Source organism: Panthera uncia (genome assembly GCF_023721935.1).
Source record: "Panthera uncia isolate 11264 chromosome A1 unlocalized genomic scaffold, Puncia_PCG_1.0 HiC_scaffold_17, whole genome shotgun sequence".
Taxonomy (NCBI): domain Eukaryota; kingdom Metazoa; phylum Chordata; class Mammalia; order Carnivora; family Felidae; genus Panthera; species Panthera uncia.
The window spans coordinates 79,050,472-79,068,447 of NW_026057577.1; the positions used below are offsets into that span (position 1 = coordinate 79,050,472).

Sequence of the window (17,976 nt, forward strand, 5' to 3'; positions counted from 1 at the left end):
ACCTGAGGACACTGGTCAATGTGATTAGACAATCTGTGTTTGCTAATTGTTGCTCATCAAAATTAGGCTCCTAGTTAGGAGTAGTATCTTTGTTGATGATTACTTCTCAAGTGGATGGTTCCCAAGTCTTAGAGGAAAATATCTTTGGGTTACAAGAGGCTCAGAGAAGATTTCTCTCAGAGAAAGAATTTACAATTGCAAGTTTTCTAAAAAAAATGCCCTAAGAAAGGGAAATCAGGGTTTATAGTCAAAGAGATGCCTGTCTAAAGTATAATCAAGGTGAGGGGAATGGGAAGGCTGTCTTGGTATGATTCCACTATTTTGTAAGTAACCTTTTATACATATTCACACGACTTTTATGATTGTCTAGATGAGTCATGTAATTCTCATAAAACCAAATTACCATCCTTCTTTAATGAAGAATCAGATGCTCAGGGAAGTACGTTTACTCAGAGTCTCAGAATAAAGACTGGAAGGAAGTTGCATTTAGGCTTTTGACTTGTGATCTAATACTTATTCTACTGTTTTAGCTTGTTTCTTCAAAGTAACAACTAATATTTGAGTAATATTTACAGTTTCTATAGCACTTTCATGTAGATTAGCCAATTTGCATTTCCAACTGAAGCACAGGTAGAGAAGTAGTAATTATCTTTAATTATAAATGAGATAATTGAAACTCTGAGGAATTAGGAGACTTTCCAAATAATGAAATTGGGATCCAGATCTCATGATCCCATTAACTAATTAACTAAACACATATTTAGACAAATACCCAATATATGTTCAAGTTCTATGTCAAGAACAAGAGATTCAAAAGGAAGCAGGGTCTCTGCCCTCATGGAGCTTGTGTCATAATAAGAAATGACAGAATGAAAGGAAGAAATATAAGAAGGAGATAATGACAGAAAGCAATGAAGGCATTGAGGGAAAGGGTAACCTGTCAAGGTGAGTGGTTTTGCTTCTTTGGATGAGACGTTTGGGAAGGCTGCTCTGAGGAGTGGCCAGTTTAGCTGAGAGCTAGCATAATTACATTCCTAATAAAGCAGACAGAAAATACACAAACCTAGAGGGAGGAACAATCAGCAAAACACTTAGTATGTATCAGACATACTTCCCAGTCCTTTATGAATATGAACTTCCATTAATGTTTAAAGCATCCTTTGAGGTAGCTATTATTTTTATTTCAAAGTTATAAATGGCCACTAGGGGTACAGGAGGAAGGCTGGTGTGGCCCGAGTCAAACTACTCAGGGCCATTGGAAGGAGCCAGGATTTTATTGTGAAAACTGTGGAATCTGCTAGTGTTTTCATCAGGGAAGTCATCAGATCTGATGTACCTACATCACATCAAACAGGGATTCCTTCTGTGTAATATTTGATATTTATACTCAGGAACTGCTTCTGAGGCCAGCTACCATCAGCATCCTACCTGTGAAAATAGGTGAAGGGAAAGAGAAGAAGTATGGTTGGGGAGAGTTTGGGCTGAAGTTGTACCTTAACTTATTGTATGGAAACCCTCCAGCAAAACACTGGGGTGTGTGATATTGATATTGACAGATATCTGCGCCCTATCAACATGGGAGAGCTATGAGATATAAACACTATAGTGGTCATTTTATTTTATTTTTTATTTGTTTTTAAGAATTTTGTATTTAATCTTTACACCCAACATAGGGTTTGAACTCACGACTCTAAGATCAAGAGCTTGCTCCACCTGACTGAGCCAGCCACGTTCCCCCCTACAGTGGTCATCTCATTTTAATACACTTACTCCAATTCCTTATCACTAGTGGCATCATTCTGGGTATTTTTTCAACAGGATCATTTATCCCTTGTTATTCACTGTAGTTGGCATGTTGATCAGCTGATTTATGCCTCTTTGAAGAGATTATGTTTATTATTAGTGTGCTGAGACAGTTTATCAAGGTCAAAGTATAAGTGAAAATAACCAACATCCTAGACAGGGAATTCAGGAGGAAAGTTGCAATCCTTTCTTGACTCTGAACACATGAAGCTTTCGTTGATATTTGATATATACTTGGGAAAGAATATGATGGATGTATTGAAAATTAATAGGAATTAAAAAAATAAAATGTATATGAACCACAGTCTTAACAATGAAGTTTAAAATTTTTTTAGCAGTTTACATTATAGATTTTACAATCCTTTTAACATCTTGCAAATAGAAGAACTTACACAGAGATGTAGTGACTTTCAAGTCAAGCCAATTAGTTGATGAACAGGGATCATACAAGAATATCTTTCTTGATAGAAAAGCCTGAGATGAATAAAAACCCTTAAGATCAAAACACTAAAAAGATTAAGCCAATTGAGTTCCAATCAGCATACTTTTCAATAGGCAGAAGAGTATTTTCTGCGGTGTTCAATGAGTTCTTTTTAAAAAATGGTATCTGAGTGATAAAGTGACTGTGATAGTATTACAATAAAGGGAGAAACACTGATGGCACTTCTCTCCCTCATTATTTGAGGCACTTCCTTCAGTACAGTTGGTGGTCTTGTTACAGGCAGAAGGGCCCACTTAGCATATCCAGCATTAGGTATTTCCGACCTATAAAGTTGCATCTGGGAGAGATTGAAAATGAATGCACTAAGAGCTCTGAGTGTCACAGGATGAGGCTCACACGCGTGCCAGTGTGAATGCTTTCATTCCTGGGAGTAAACATTCTTTCCCCTTTCTCTTGGACTTTGGTAGAATATCTTCTCATGAACTTCAAGGTGGGTACTGTCCTACCTTACCAAATGTGGCTCCTCGGTTGTCTGTTTAGTAAATGCTCTCGGAGTCTCCAATGTGCCAGACACATGCAGCTGTTCTTGTTTGATTGTCGACTTAACTGTGAACTGTGCCTCCTGACATTTGCTTGTGAAGATAGCTTTGGCAGAGTTGTTAAGAAGGAGAGAAGGTGATTTTGTGTCAGTTAAAATGCATCAATATTTTAATTGTTTTAGTTCATTTTCTGTTCAAATAGCTCTTGAAACTCTGTCCATACTCTGTGGAAATCCTGGACATTTATTCTGCCCTGGGGACTCTTGGTGCTCAGGTATATCCATTTGGCTCTGTTTCTCTTTGGCCCAATGTTTATAAATCATTGTTTTCCCCCTTTGTAATAAGGCACAGCACAAGCCACTCAGGAGGAAGGGGGAATAATTATCATTACCATTCATGAGAAAATAGAAATATGGCAAAACTGTCTTGCTTCCTTGGAACATTTGAGATGAGCTGCCATGATTTGGAAGCATTTTGTAAATTTGCAAAGATCTTCAAGACTAACCATAGTTTACCATGTTAATTTCGTATCGATTTTTAGCAATTTCAAATGCTTAAGACTTAGCTTGGCCTGCACTTCTAGGCTTTTTAATTAGATCTGTATGTATAAGTCCAAACTGTTGATGGAACTTTTTTGAATTGTTTTAAGGTTTAGGAGAAAGAAAAAGAAGCACTTTATCCTTTTACTTTGTGGTGATTTTCCTTATGGTGATTGAAGTGAATACAAAGGAGAATTTTACTCTTGTTAGAATGTTTTGAATATTTTAAAACCTTTGTAATACTGTGCTTTGATATCATTCCACTGTAAGTGTCAGAGCATGATATTTTCATAATCCAGTGTTAAAATAAACTTCCTGAAATAAGAATTTGTTAAGATTTTATTTTGTAGGAAGGAATGTGTATATTTTCCATTTAATTTTCTATGCTGGTAATTTAGTTACTAAGAGCTTCATAAAGTCTCTTTTTATAAACTGGAGAGTCATAGGATGATTTACTGAAGGCAGTACATATGAAACAAAATTCAACGGTTTTACAATTGCTGCTTTCCAGTGAAGAATGCCGTTTAAATTCTTCTACCTGGATAATTTTGCTTCCTGTATCACGGAGACAAGTCTCATCTTGTCCCCACTTTGATCATCTTTCACAGGGATTATTTCACAGCCTCCCTGACTTGTCAGTTCGTCTTCATACACCACCAACTAGCTCACTTTGCATTTTAGTAGAGAGCCTGCTGCTGTACCTTAGTAACAGCTTGGCTCTGAGTCTGGCTTATGCCACCAAATAACACTATGACTTGGGGTGGATTATTTGATAATAATCTCTTCTCTACATGCCTCATAGAGGTTTGTGATACAAACATGAGGTAAAATACATTGGGATGCTTTTTAATGATAAAGTGCCATATAAGCAAAAAGCATCACTGTTCTTGAAGTACAACCCATATTATGTCATTCCCTTGTTCAGAAATCTTCAATTGTTTTCTGTTTCTTAAATAATCAATTCAGACTTTTCCTATCATTCAAAGACTCCAATCTCCCACCTTAATATTTCCCCTTAATATTAATCCTATTTTACCTTTCCAATCCCATTTCCATTTTATCCACTCTTGATCTCAATGATGTTTTCCAAATTCTGAGCTTTTATACATGTTAATTTTTCTTCACGGAATTTTCTTCCCCAAATATTCAGTTTGCTATCCATTGATGAGACCTTTCATGACTGTTCTCCTACATAGGGAAGCAATCTCTCTAATATCTGAAAAACTCTATCTGTTTTTCTTTATTTCATCATTTTCTATGTTATTTATGGGAAGACCTTATCTCCTGTACTATACTTCTCTGAAAGATTCCTCATACCCCAAAATACCTAGAATTTCCCACTGTACATTTTAGTCGCTCTATAATGTTTGCAGAATAACCATAAGATAGTTTATTGTTTTTCTTTAAATAACTTCTCAGTTTTTGATTTATAATTGAAAAGTAGTAAGATATTCAATATGTACAATGTGGTGACTTGATATACATATACATTATAACAATTATTTTATTTATTTATTTATTTATTTATTTATTTATTTATTTTTTGTTTTTCTCCAGCAGCCGTTTATTAACATGACTGTTTAAAAGAGCTGAAGCTCTTAGGTGTATGGTGATGACTTTTGAACTTTTTCAGTGAACCCAACTATCTCCTCCCATGCTTGAGGGCCAGTTCCCAGTCCATTTCCATCTCTTCTCTGTCCCCAGGGCCTTTCTCTGTTGGGTGTCATGGCTTCTTGTCCTCCTCTTCTGTCAAAATGTCATTGGTGCTGTCGCTATGCTCAGTCCCTCCCAGGTCCTTTCTGGTGAACAATTCCGGTGGTTAGAGGTCTGTCATGCTGTCATCACTGTCACTCACAGTTGCATTGTCATTGCTGGATGCAGGTTCCCAGAAGGCTTCTCTCAGGCGAGGTGGCCTGGAGCTGTCCGTCTGGTCTTCCCTCGGTCTCCTTTTGTGAAGGAGGCAGGCAGACACACACTCCACACCCTGCTTCTGACACTCTTCATATTCACGCAGAACTCTCTGGTACCGCTGGCCCTGGGGATGCCTCAGCACATGTTCTGGGGACTTGTTGATGTGCCATAGGGTGAGTCTGTGTGAGTTTGTGTGTGTGAGAATATTTAGGTTCTACTCTCTTAGCAAATTTCAATTATACAATATAATATTATCAACTATAGTCACACATTAGATACTCAAACCTTATACATCTTATAATTGAAAGTTTGTACCCTTCTACCAACCTCCTCCAGCCCCTAGCAATTACTTTTCCACTTTGTTTCTATGAATTTGACCTTTTGTTTAAAAATTCCACTTATGAGTGATACCATGCAGTATTCATCTTTCTTTGTTTGCCTTATTTCACTTAGCATAATGCTCTCCATTTTCATCAATATTGCCACAAATAACATGATTTCTTTCTTTTTAAGGCTAAATAATATCCCATTATATGTATCTTTGTGTATATATATATATATATATATATATATATATGACATACATATATAATATATATATGTGTGTGTGATTTCACAAAAATGTCCAGTTTCACTCTTTTGCATGTGGCAATCCAGTTTTTCTAACACCATTTATTAAAAAGACTATCCTTTCCCTACTGAATATTCTTGGCTCATTTGTCATAAATTAATTAACCATGTATGTATGAATTTATTTCTAGGTTCTGATTCTGTTCTGTTGGTCTATGTGTGTACCCCTATGCTGCTACCATACTGTTTTGATTACGGTAGTTTGTAATATTGTTTGAAGTCAGGAAGTGTGATGCCTACAGCTTTGCTCTTCTCAAGATTGCTTTGGCTCTTCAGGGTCTTTTGTGATTCTTACAAATTTTAGGATTTTTTTTTATTTCTGTGAAAAATGACTTTAGAATTTTGATAGGAATTGAGTTAAATCTGTAGATCACTTTATATAGTGTGTACATTTTAACAACATGAATTTTTCTAATTTAGAGCATAGCATATCTTTCTATTTATTTGCTTCTTCTTCAACTTATTTCACTGATCTTATAATTTTCAGTGGATAGATCTTTTACCTCCTTGGTCAAATTTATTCCTAAGTATTTTGTTGTTTTTTAATGCTATTATAAATGAGATTGTTTTCAGATGAACAGTTTTTCAGACTTACAAGATTAATAAAACATTAGTTTCAGAGAAATTAAGACTATCATTTTTCTTATTCCCTGAAATTCTTTGAGGAAGTGTCTGTGCTTAATACATCCTTAAAAAAATCTGTCACTATGATGATGATTGCAAATATGTAAGAATTGCAAAACTTTGGTGTCAACCTTCATTTTTTAATTGGAAGTTAGGTAATGAGCAAGTCTTTCATTAAACTATTACTTCTCTCTGTTTAGAGATTTGTCATTGAAGGTTATCAATTTCTTCTGACAGTCCCCTCAAGTTATTAATTTCTCTTGCTTGGACTTTACTCTCAGGGACAAGAAGCTGGAATGTTGTGAAGGCAGGGAAAGCTTTTTCTTTACCCTCAGCATCTTCTGGAGGGAGAGATTAACAGAGAACCAAAGTTTTATTACATGTGCACAGGGGCTCAATAATGAAATTGAATCCTAAAGAAATGACCAAGGCTGGAAGTTTTGTACTTTTTAGACAAAGAGACAATACTTCTGTGAGGACTTGACAAAACAAAGAAAACTTAACTTTGGCAGCTCCAATTAGTAAGGAATTTTAAACAGAATTTGGGTTGTGGCATAAATTGGTAAGAAGTAAATAAAGGTTGTTTATACAGCCTTCTCAGCTCTAAATTTCCCATCTCTGATGATAAAGATGTCTCTTTATTTCTTGCTTCAGGAAGGGTACCTTTCACATGAGAGTTTTATTTCCTGTTTCCAGGGGTACAGAGAAGGGCCTGAGTGTCTTTCTTGCCTAGACTGTCTCTTAAGTAACTTTTATTTGAAATAATCAATATGTCAAAGTGGCCCATTTAGAGGCAGCCTACCTTTGGCTCCTACATTTGGATGTAAGAATGAAGAATAAGAGAGACATGTATCTATCTTGTCTTTTGTTTTATCTGTTGGCCATATTAAAGGTAGTGTGTATATGTATGGGAAGAGGTGTGATGGGTGTTGTCCCAGAAAATGTGGGCAAATGGCAGATCTTTCGGTCTCCTTTGGGAAGATTTTACATATACTTTCATCTTACTGATAGTTCAAAGTATTTAATGGGCATTATATCATTCATATTTGTATATTTGATAGGACATGCAGTTCCATTTCATTAAGGAATTGAATACTGATTTGGAAAGTTTACACTATTCTTCAAAGGCAGTAAAAATGAAGGCAAGAGACAGATGCAGTAAATGGAACATTTGCCCCAAGTTTGCTCTATATTTCTTTTTCAATAATTAATACATTTTCTTATTAAATTTTTTAAATGTTTATTTGTTTTTGAGAGAGAGAGGGAGAGAGCGAGTGAGGGAGGGGCAGAGAGAGGGGGAGACACAGAATCCAAAGCAGGCTGTAGACTCTGAGCTGTTAGCATGAAGCCTGACACGGGCTCAAACCCACGAACCACGAGATCATGACCTGAGTGGAGTGGGACGCTAACTGAGTCATCCAGGCACCCCTGCTCTTTATTTCTTTTATGGAAGTGTTCTAATTATTATAATGGTATAATAAAACTTCCTAAAACTTTAGTAACACAAAACATCATTTATCATTTTCAGCGATTCTGTGGGTCAGAAATATTTTCAATGCATGGTGGGCTGGTTTGTCTCTGCTCCATAATGTGTAGGACCCAGCTGGAAGATTCGAAGACTAGAGACTGGAATTATTTGAAGGTTTCTCTGGGCATCTCTGTCTCTTGTCACTCTATGTGATCTTGCCAACTTGGTGGCTTTAGGGTAGCAGGACTTCTTACAAATTGGCAGAAGGCTCCCAAGGCTCATACCCAGAGAAAGAGAGGGAAACCAGCAAAGGCTGAATTGCCTTCTTTTTTTTTTTTTTTTACCTACTCTCAGAAGTCACACAACACCTCTTCCTATATTCTCTTTGTCAAGGCAGTGGCAGAGTCCTGCTCAATTTCAAAGGGAGGGGAAATAGACCACACCTCTTGGTGAGAGAGTGGCAAAGTTCTGGAAAAGCATATGGGACCAGAAATCTTATCGTGGCCATTTTTGGAAGAAACTACAGTGCATGTCTTGAACTTTCAACTTAAACTATAGTATAAGGTTATAAAATTTAACATAAATTTTAGTACTAATGCTTGGTTTGGGAGTGTAGGTCTATTTCAGACTAGTATTCCGGCTTTACTATTTTTTTTTGAAGGATTTAGAATTTTTTTTAGTTTTTCTTGGTAAGTTGTTCCAGCAACGGCAATATGCTTGAGAGCAAAAGAGCAGAAAATAAAAATTCAATGGACATATTTAGACAGATATGTGCCCCTGCAATAATTTCCCCAGAAATAATGACCATGTACAAATAATTAGAATTTCAGTTGTGTTAAAGTTGGATTCCTTTTGCTGGCCTGGTTCAGCAGATGCTAACCAGGCTTAGGAGGATGATTGTAATTTCAGCATACAATATCCAGAAATGAAGTGAATGTGAAGGACTCTGTGACCTTCAGAGATGGAATTATGCCCTTTCTAGCAAAACCTTTGATTTCTAAAATGTGTGCTATTTCCAGCAGACCTGACTCATTAATGCCTGTCTCCTATCCATGTTGTTCTGGATAGCCAAAGCATCATTATTGAGAAACTACTTTGTGCAGGGAACACTTTTTCCCTAATTGCTTTGCATAGAGATGAGTGCTTTTTCAAGGTTGAAGACTTTGGATTAGATAAAGATTGCTATTGAGCTAATCAGAGCATATGTGAGGAGGGTAAGGGGGTCAATGATTTTCTAAGAACAGAGCCTTTTTACTTTACCTTTACCTCTTTTTGAATACAGACATTTTCTTATTGTTACTTTGGTATATACATTTTCTCTTTTGCGGTAATACCCTTTAAAGATACACACACAGACACACCCTTCCTCCCACATTAATTTTAGGAAATACTAAAATTAGTGTTTCCATGATATGGGCCTTATTTTAGAAAATGATTCTTTTATTGTTACGAATATTGCAATCAGTTGGTATTTCTGATAACCACTCTAAATATACATTTTATAGAACTGAAGGCAGAGAATACATACGTTGGCATGCAACTTTATGCTTCGAGAACAGTCATGCTTTTAGTATATGTCATAATCTAACCTTTAAGGGCAAAATAGTGTACCACTTTTTTTTATATACGCTTTACTAGGTTGATAGTAAAGTAAACTACTGAGGGATATGTTGACAGCTTAAGTCTATACTTTAAGTGCCATTTTATTATTCACTGCAGTTGTTTTTATGCATTTGGATTTAACTTATATTTTTGCCCTGAGATAATTCATGCAAAATTATCTGAATGAAAAGCAGAGTATATACTTGCATGATTCTTAATGTATTTTTTATACAGAAATAGAGAGCTGAAGTGCAAAATGGAAATAGACTTCTTACTTCAATAATGGATATTTTGGTCCTTGTCCTCAGGGAGTTGAAACTGCTGCTGATGTAGCTTCATGACATATAGGTCTTAGTGTTAGCTTTGCTTGGAGTGGAGAAACTCAAATGAGGTATTTGTGATGCACTTTTCTTACCCTTATCCATGTTTGTGTGGCTCAGTGACATCTGTAAGTGGGTATCTTTCAGGAGCAGGGTGCAGTATTAGTTACCAGCATTCTGTGCTTTCTCCAATGTTTCAGCAAACCACTGGGTTCTAATAATAAAAGAGGAAAAGAAAAAAAAAGAGGAAAGAGAGACAATGCAAAAATGAATAAAGGAAAATAACAGTTCCATGCGGGAAGAAAGCAAAGATTAGATTAGCCATACGGAAGCAATTCCTGCCTGATTTGTTAAATAATATAATTTGAATAAGTAAAAAGGAAAATTCAGCAAAAGAAAATAGCATGGGCATATGGACCAAATTGAGTCAAGATTGTAAACTTAGAATTTATTTATTTATTTATTTTTTGCTGTATTCTATTTCTCTAAATGTTTATTTCTGTTCAGAATCTATGGCTGTAAAGACATATGCATCTTTTCTCTGAATGGTTTGAATTGTTTTTCTGAAGTCTGGACTAACTTTAGGTGTTTATTATGAACTTTAGGTGGCTTAGTGACTTTATATATTCAATAATAATAATGCCAACAATATATGAGATATGTACTTTGAACAATGCACACCGTTGAAAAGTAGATGAAGGTGTGCAGAATCTACCTCAAAATATTTCTTTTTGGCACGTGAGTTATTTTAGGCTGATTATTTTTAGGGAACAGCAGACAGGAAAAACTGAAAACAGTAGAAGTTACCCTTTCGTAAGAGACGTTTATACATATAGGGGAAATCCCTCTCTGTACCAGGAAGTGAAGGATGACTCCAAATCTCTAGCAACTGCTATTAATGAAGAAAGCAAGGACTTAAATCTCCATAGCAACCTTACCCTTGTTTACTGTGCTTTTCTTGATAATCTCCCATAACTGGCCCCTACCACCCCAACATCTTCTTTTGTCTTTAGCTGGAGATGGAATTTAAGGTGGTAACTTGGGCCATTTTGGGTAGTTACTCAGTTTTCCAGGGTATCTCTCATGTATACTGGAGGTACATGTGTTACTAAACTTCTATTTGTTTTTCTCCTGTTAATGTATCTTATATTATTGGGGGGGGGGCATCTCAGTGAAGAAACTTGAAGGGTAGAGGAAAAATTATTTTTCCTCCCCTACATAGATCATTTTTATTTCATTGTACATATGGTAAAACAGAGATGTAGAATCTTTGCCCATAAGTACATATTTTTAATTGGCAGGCCCCAAACTATATCTTCATAACAAGTCTGCTCTTTTTCTACTATTCTGTCATTTCTGTTGGTCAGAATTATGTCATAAAATTTAGAATGTTAGTTCTTGTTGTGTCTTCTGCTTAACAGATACAATTATTTGTACTCTGGCAAAATTGTATTTTATTTAAATTTTTTTTTAATGTTTCTTTATTTTTGAGAGAGAGATAGAGCGAGTATGAGCAGGAAAGGAGCAGAGAGAGGGAAGCAGACTCCAGGCTCTGAACTGTCAGCACAGAGCCCAACATGGGGCTCAAACCCATGAACTGTGAGATCATGACCTGAGCCAAAGTCTGAAGTTCAACCAACTGAACCACCCAGGTGCCCCACTCTGGCAAAATTTTAAAAGGAAGTTCCATTGTAAGTTGATAAAGGCTTAAACTTGTCTCAGGATATTTGAAGTGGCTCAATGCTATTAATGGTTTTGTTTGTTTGTTTGTTTTTGGTTCGGTTTTGTCATCTTCATTAGAAAAATGTAACTTTATATTCTACTGGCTAATCTATAGTGAAAAGGTCCTTTTTGAAGAATAAATTATTTATCAGAAGTTTATGTTATAAGAAAATCAGAAAAAAAGAATTCAGTAGTTGTCTTAATAACATTGATAGCAAACAGATACAGCCTGTATGCTGCCTGCTTTCTCCATTTTCTGCTTTACTAATCCTACTAGAATTTAATCCTGGCCCTGTCCTCCTACTCTAACCACTCAATTGTCAAAAAACCACTCAACACCAAAGACATGGTTCAAATGCTTCCTTTTTCCCAAGCTTTCCCTAATACCTTTCCTCCTTCCCCAAAATAAAGCAAGAATCTAGTTTCTGTTTTCCTGTAACATGTCTCTTGGCTCATATAGCACAGTTCTAAATTACAGTTGTTGAGAAGCAATAATTCCTGTCCCCTCAAAGGTCCTTCTAACTGGACTAAGAATCACATGAACATGAGGCAGCTAAACAGGAGAAAATAGAATTTAATAGGTGTACATATGGGGAATCTACATAAACATGGAAATTCCAATGACAGGCAAAATGAGGTGTATATGTCATTCTGAATTAAGGAGATGGGGTAGGGGTCTGGGATTTAAGAGGAATGCACTCAACTAGGCAATAAGAAGAGCAGTATTTGGTAATTAGATGTTTGCCCTGTCGTATAGATGGGTCACCCAGATAAAGTTTATCTCTGCTAAAAACCCTAATTCTGAGAAAGATCCTCAATTTAGATTCTTGTGTGTGGTTAAGTGAGGGACAAAAGTTTCTCTTGAGCCTGCAGGGTCTCAAGTGCCTTCAGCTCAAAATAATCTACATGCCAAAGTGCACATTCTTGGGGTGGGGGGGGCTGTCCTTAACCGTTCATAGTTGATTAATTATTAGTTATTTATAAAAGTCTCTTTTCTGTCTTTTAAGAGTAGCCTTAGTGTCTTCCAAAAATTTTGTCTTACTGTTTCATCCTTAACAACATCTCAAAACAACAACAACAACAACAACAGCAACAACAACAACAGCAACAACAACAACGTGAGTGCCACCACAATAAAAATTACCACCTTTGCGTGACTTCGTTCTTATCTTCACATACTCTTAATTATTATTTCTGTTGATGTGGAAATAACAAATAGCCTGTTGGCATTTTTAGCAGATGCCTCGCACACCAGCAGAAGAACATATTAGAGAAAATTTATTAACTGAAATTTCAAGAAGTAATATAAGTTGTCATTATGGGGGGAAATCCATCTCTGGATAATTTTTATACCAAATGTATAATTTAGTATTATTTGTAAATTACATACGCATGGGGGTGAGAGTGGAAGTGAGGGGTAGGAATGAGACCGTTAGGTTTATAAAGATATTAATTCATCCTTGATTCCCATTCACAACGGGATCACAAGATCCCGTTCCAAGATTCCCATTCAGTTTATGTCACATTCATACTACTCACCTTCTCTCCTATGTGATTTTCAGTGTGAGTTTTCTCTGTCTTATATCAAAGGAACAAAATAAATCCTTCTGTTACTTCGTTCAGTGGATCCATGTCCTATGACATTGTATTTATTTTTGTATGTTAGTATTCACAGCTGGCTTTTTTCAATACCAGCATGCAGGGCAGTTTGATATTGTTTGGTTCTCTAGCACAGAACTGAGGTGGCCCTGTGGCTAAGCCAACATATCGAATGACCTGGTGATAACTTGTGGATTTTCATGCAGGAAGGCACAGCCTTTAGGGGCTCCCTCTGTTCCCCTTAGTGTAGGGGCTGCGCTTGCTATTTGAATCTTGGGATACAATGGGCCCCAATATATTCTTTTAAAAAGAAGTATTGATACTTAATTCAATTCCTAAATTTCTGAGAAAGACCGACAAATATTTCTCTTTTCTATAGCATTAGTTTAGTTGTAATTTTAGTGGGGAATATGCCTTAAGTAATTTAATTTGGGATACACAAAAATTAGATGAGCAGGAACAGAGCTTGAAAGGAAAGTGGAGAGCTGAGCTGCTGTACTGGGTCTTTGTTCTTTAGAAAGTTGGCAGACTGCTTCTGTGTGTGAAAGAGAGATTGTGTTAGGGTCCCATGGTGCCTATTAAGGTTTTCTAAGTAACAACTGAACTTCACTGGGCTCTGAGTGCTTGAGGTAGATAGATGGCTGATGCTCAGATTCCAATGCTACTCCTGCCTGAAGGCCCTATTTTTTGAAATACTGAGATAGCTTGTAAATTCGCTGAATGCAAGGGAATAAAAGTGACTGTTATTCACCAATTAAATTCTTTCCTCCCAGTGCAGAAATCAATCCTGTACTTTAGTCAGTGGGGGAGATAAAACTCTAGGACAGCAACCAGCTGTGGTGGCAGAAGGAAAGGCAATGAGAGTCTGAGACAGGAGCCACGCTTGGCTAAAACAAGGGAAGAAAATGGACTCAAATTGGCATTGGGTGTTCACTCAAGGGCATGTATCCTCCGTCCTCGGCATAAGCTGATAGAATCAAAATAGACCACATGGGGCAAAGGGCTGACTAGAAAAATCAGTTCAAGCAGCTTGGTTGCCTCCCAGAGATGTGAAGCAGCATTCAGCGGTCACATCCCAAGGGCGGACAGAAAGCAATACTCAGTTTTCACTTTGTTTGCTGTGACTATTAAAGAAAAGTCCAGGAGATGGCTGTTGGAGTAATGAAACCAGCATATTATGGGTGAGTGGAGACCAGGTGACTGGGAGCATTGTGGACAGAATGCAAACTACATTAGAATGAATAACCCAAGGCAGTGATTGTAATTGAGTGAGATTAAATTGGAAAACTTTCAGGGGTGATGATGAAGACGTTATGTTGCCCACAGCGCTAGGAGAGAACACATGTGTAAATTAATTGAGCTAATGTAGGCCAGACCTTTCATCAGAACATCTATATTTCAAAAATGGTATTTATGGACACATTTTTTTTATGGGTAGTTATGAGTAATTAGTGGTAGAAAAGAATTCTTTCCCTGTTCTTTAGTAAAAAAAAAGGAACCCAAGAGTACTGGAATAGCAAATTGGCTCTAGAATCTTCCCCATATTCAGTTTCCCTTCCCTAGCAGATCCCTGCCTTATAGAAACAGGGACTGTGATTTATCCCTGCTGTGGAACAGGTGGCTCCAGTCCTTCATTATAACTGAGCAATTTGTGCTGGTCCTGTCACACTCGCAATTTGCTTGCCCATGGATTGGTGGGTCTTTCTGGGTCACAGCAGAAAAAAAGCAATCCCAGAAATTCCTCCTTTTAAACCGGTATTCTTAGGATAATCTGATGTTTTCACTATTTTACATCAAACGCCATTGCAAGAATAGCTCACAGGATTGCAGCCTTGAAGAAGCATGGGGCTGGAGCTTCAGAAGCCCCTAGCTTACCTTGTGTTCTTTTTTGTAGGGCTCTGAATAAGCCATACACAGGGAACATCACAGTGGTAACTCTGCTTAGTGATCACAATTTCCTGCTTTGTATTTTTGAAAAGTTTTACTTCTCAAAGGACCTAGATCAGTAAGCCCTTTACATCAAACTTGGACAGAATTTTTGAAATTTCATTTAACCACAGAAATTTAAAGTTGCCCATGACTGTGGCATGCATTATCCCCAAAGAGAATTATTTTGCACGTTGTGCTTCTGTGCAAAACAAAAATGCAACTGTCCACGCACACACACATCTACACACATATGTTTAAAAGGATGTTTATTTATTGAAATTGTTTTTGGTGACCACATTTTCAGCCTATACAGGTAGTAAAGGCACAGTCATGTTTTATCCTCTAAAATAGGGTACATGGCCCTATTGTGTCTATTTGCGCTTTGGGGGAATTTAGTTTATTACGTAAGACAGCCAGTTATGAGCAAGGACTTGAGTGAACAAGAGGCAGGGGATGATACATTGGTGAAAGAAAGGAGAGAAAAGGATGGTAAGGAATGTGTCTTACTTGGAGGTAGTGCTTATATGACCTGAGAGATGACATCGGGGAGGTGGGAATAGAATTTGGGAAACTCAACTCCTAAAAATTATATGTAGCATTAAATGGTCTCTTGCTGTTAGTCATCTATCCTTAATATGGAAAGGGAGCAGAATTTGCCACTCCAAAATGTTTCTTTGGCATAAGGATTATCGTGAGAGGGTTATTTTTAAGAAACAGCAGACACAGGGTAGAAGCTCTGAAAACTGAGTAGAAGTTAACCTTTTGTAAGAGACATTTATTTTTTTTTATTTATTTATTTTATATATATATATATATTTTTTTCAACGTTTATTTTATTTTTGGGACAGAGAGAGACAGAGCATGAACGGGGGAGGGACAGAGAGAGAGGGAGACACAGAATCGGAAACAGGCTCCAGGCTCCGAGCCATCAGCCCAGAGCCCGACGCGGGGCTCGAACTCACGGACCGTGAGATCGTGACCTGGCTGAAGTCGGACGCTTAACCGACTGCGCCACCCAGGCGCCCCTGTAAGAGACATTTAAATCTCCATTTGTAAGGGTGTCTCTCTCTCTGTATCAGAAGGAGGAGGATGGCTAAATCTATCGTCATCAGTGGAGCAGGCAACTGGCTTAAATCTGCAAACAACCTGACCTTTATTTACTCTGCTTTGCCTGATAACCTCCCACAATTGGTTTCCCTCCCACACACATCTTCTTTTGTCTTTAGCTGGAAAGGGTATGTAAGGTGGTAGCTTTGGCCATTTTGGGGAGTTACTCAGTTTTCCTGCGTATTTCTGATATATATAGGAGATACATATGATATTAAACTTCTGTTTGTTTTTCTCATGTTAATCTCTCTTGTAATACAGAGGGGTGTCAGCCAAGAATCTAGAAGGGTAGAGGAAGAATTATTTTTCCTTCCTCTCAATATATTTTTCATTAATTGCATTGGAAATTCAAAGTCTATCACCTCTCTCTCTCTCTCTCTCTCTCTCTCTCTGTCTCTCTCTCTCTCTCTCTCTGATGAGTCACCACATTGTTTTGCTTTTCTTAATCTGGAAGCAGAATAACCAAAATAATTAAAATCATTAACAAAAATAGTAATTCTTCCATTTGCATTTTTAAATTCCCTTCATTTTGGTTATTTGTTGCCTCTTTAGGTGTTTTTCTGAAAAAAGATTCGCATATGGAAGGTAGGTAAATATGAAACTGGCCACATCAGGAGTCAGACAGTTGAGCCTAATGAACATGAATTTCTGGTTTCTGGGCTGTTTCTTATGCTTCTAAGCATAATGGCAGAAAACTGACTTGTGTTTTTGCTCTTCTTCCTTTTTGGTTTTTAATGTGTATTTATTTTTGAGAGAGAGGGGGGTGAGGGGCAGAGAGAGGGAGACAGAGCAGAGAGCCCAATATAGCGCTTGAACCCACAAACCATGAGATCATGACCTGAACTGAAGTAGGACGGTTAACTGACCAAGCCACCCAGGTGTCCCTTTTGCTCTTCTCCCTATACATGAAAAGCCCTGTTGGAATGACATTAGTTTGATGTTTCTAAATCACATAAAAGTTACTATGTGTGACACATTTTTCCAAATTTTATTTGGCTTTCTAATTCATTTTCAATTTTTGACACACATGCTGTTAAAGACACATACACATAAATATATTTCTATTCCTTTGAGAAGCAAAGCCAGCAAAAGCATATATAAAAAACGGCCAGCCAGATGTCCAAGGCCAGATACCTCCGTTGCATGCCTTTGGCTTCTATAATCTTGCTTGCCTCTTGCATCAGCCAACTGCCTGCGCAGCACAACCAATATTCCCCCGCCCGCCACCATGCGGCCAATAGAAAGTTTCCAAGTACCCAGAAGCTATCCAGGCATTAAATAAGGCCAGTGCCAAGGCTTGCTGCTCCGCCAATAAACAGTGTCTTCTGATTCCTCGAGTGTGTGTTGCTTGTCTCTTCCTGGGCGCCGAGAATTTGCTGTAACACTTTTCTGAGCAATTTACTATTTTTTAAGTTCTTGCTATTTCTGAATCAGTTCTATAATAATATCTTTATTTTTTTGATACACTTTTTTTCTTTAATTAGAATCATCTGAGATTTGTATTGAAGTATGCTAGGAAGTATAAACCTGACTTCTTAAAAAAATAATTATTTCATATCATCTATTGAATAATTTACTCCTTTGTTATTGGTATCCATGATCCTTTATATCACATATTAAATTCTTTTGTATATGGAGGTCTATTTCAGGGTATCTGTGGTTTTCTTTATGTCTGTAAATTTTCTTGCCACTATCACACTATCTTATTATTGTAGATTTTTAATTCACTTTTATGTTTAGC

General features: G+C 37.1%; 1 pseudogene; it reads right to left on the bottom strand.

Annotated features, from left to right (window-relative positions):
- Positions 1 to 4,890: 4,890 nt before the first annotated feature.
- Positions 4,891 to 17,465, bottom strand: LOC125935252 (surfeit locus protein 2-like; annotated as a pseudogene).
- Positions 17,466 to 17,976: the final 511 nt, after the last annotated feature.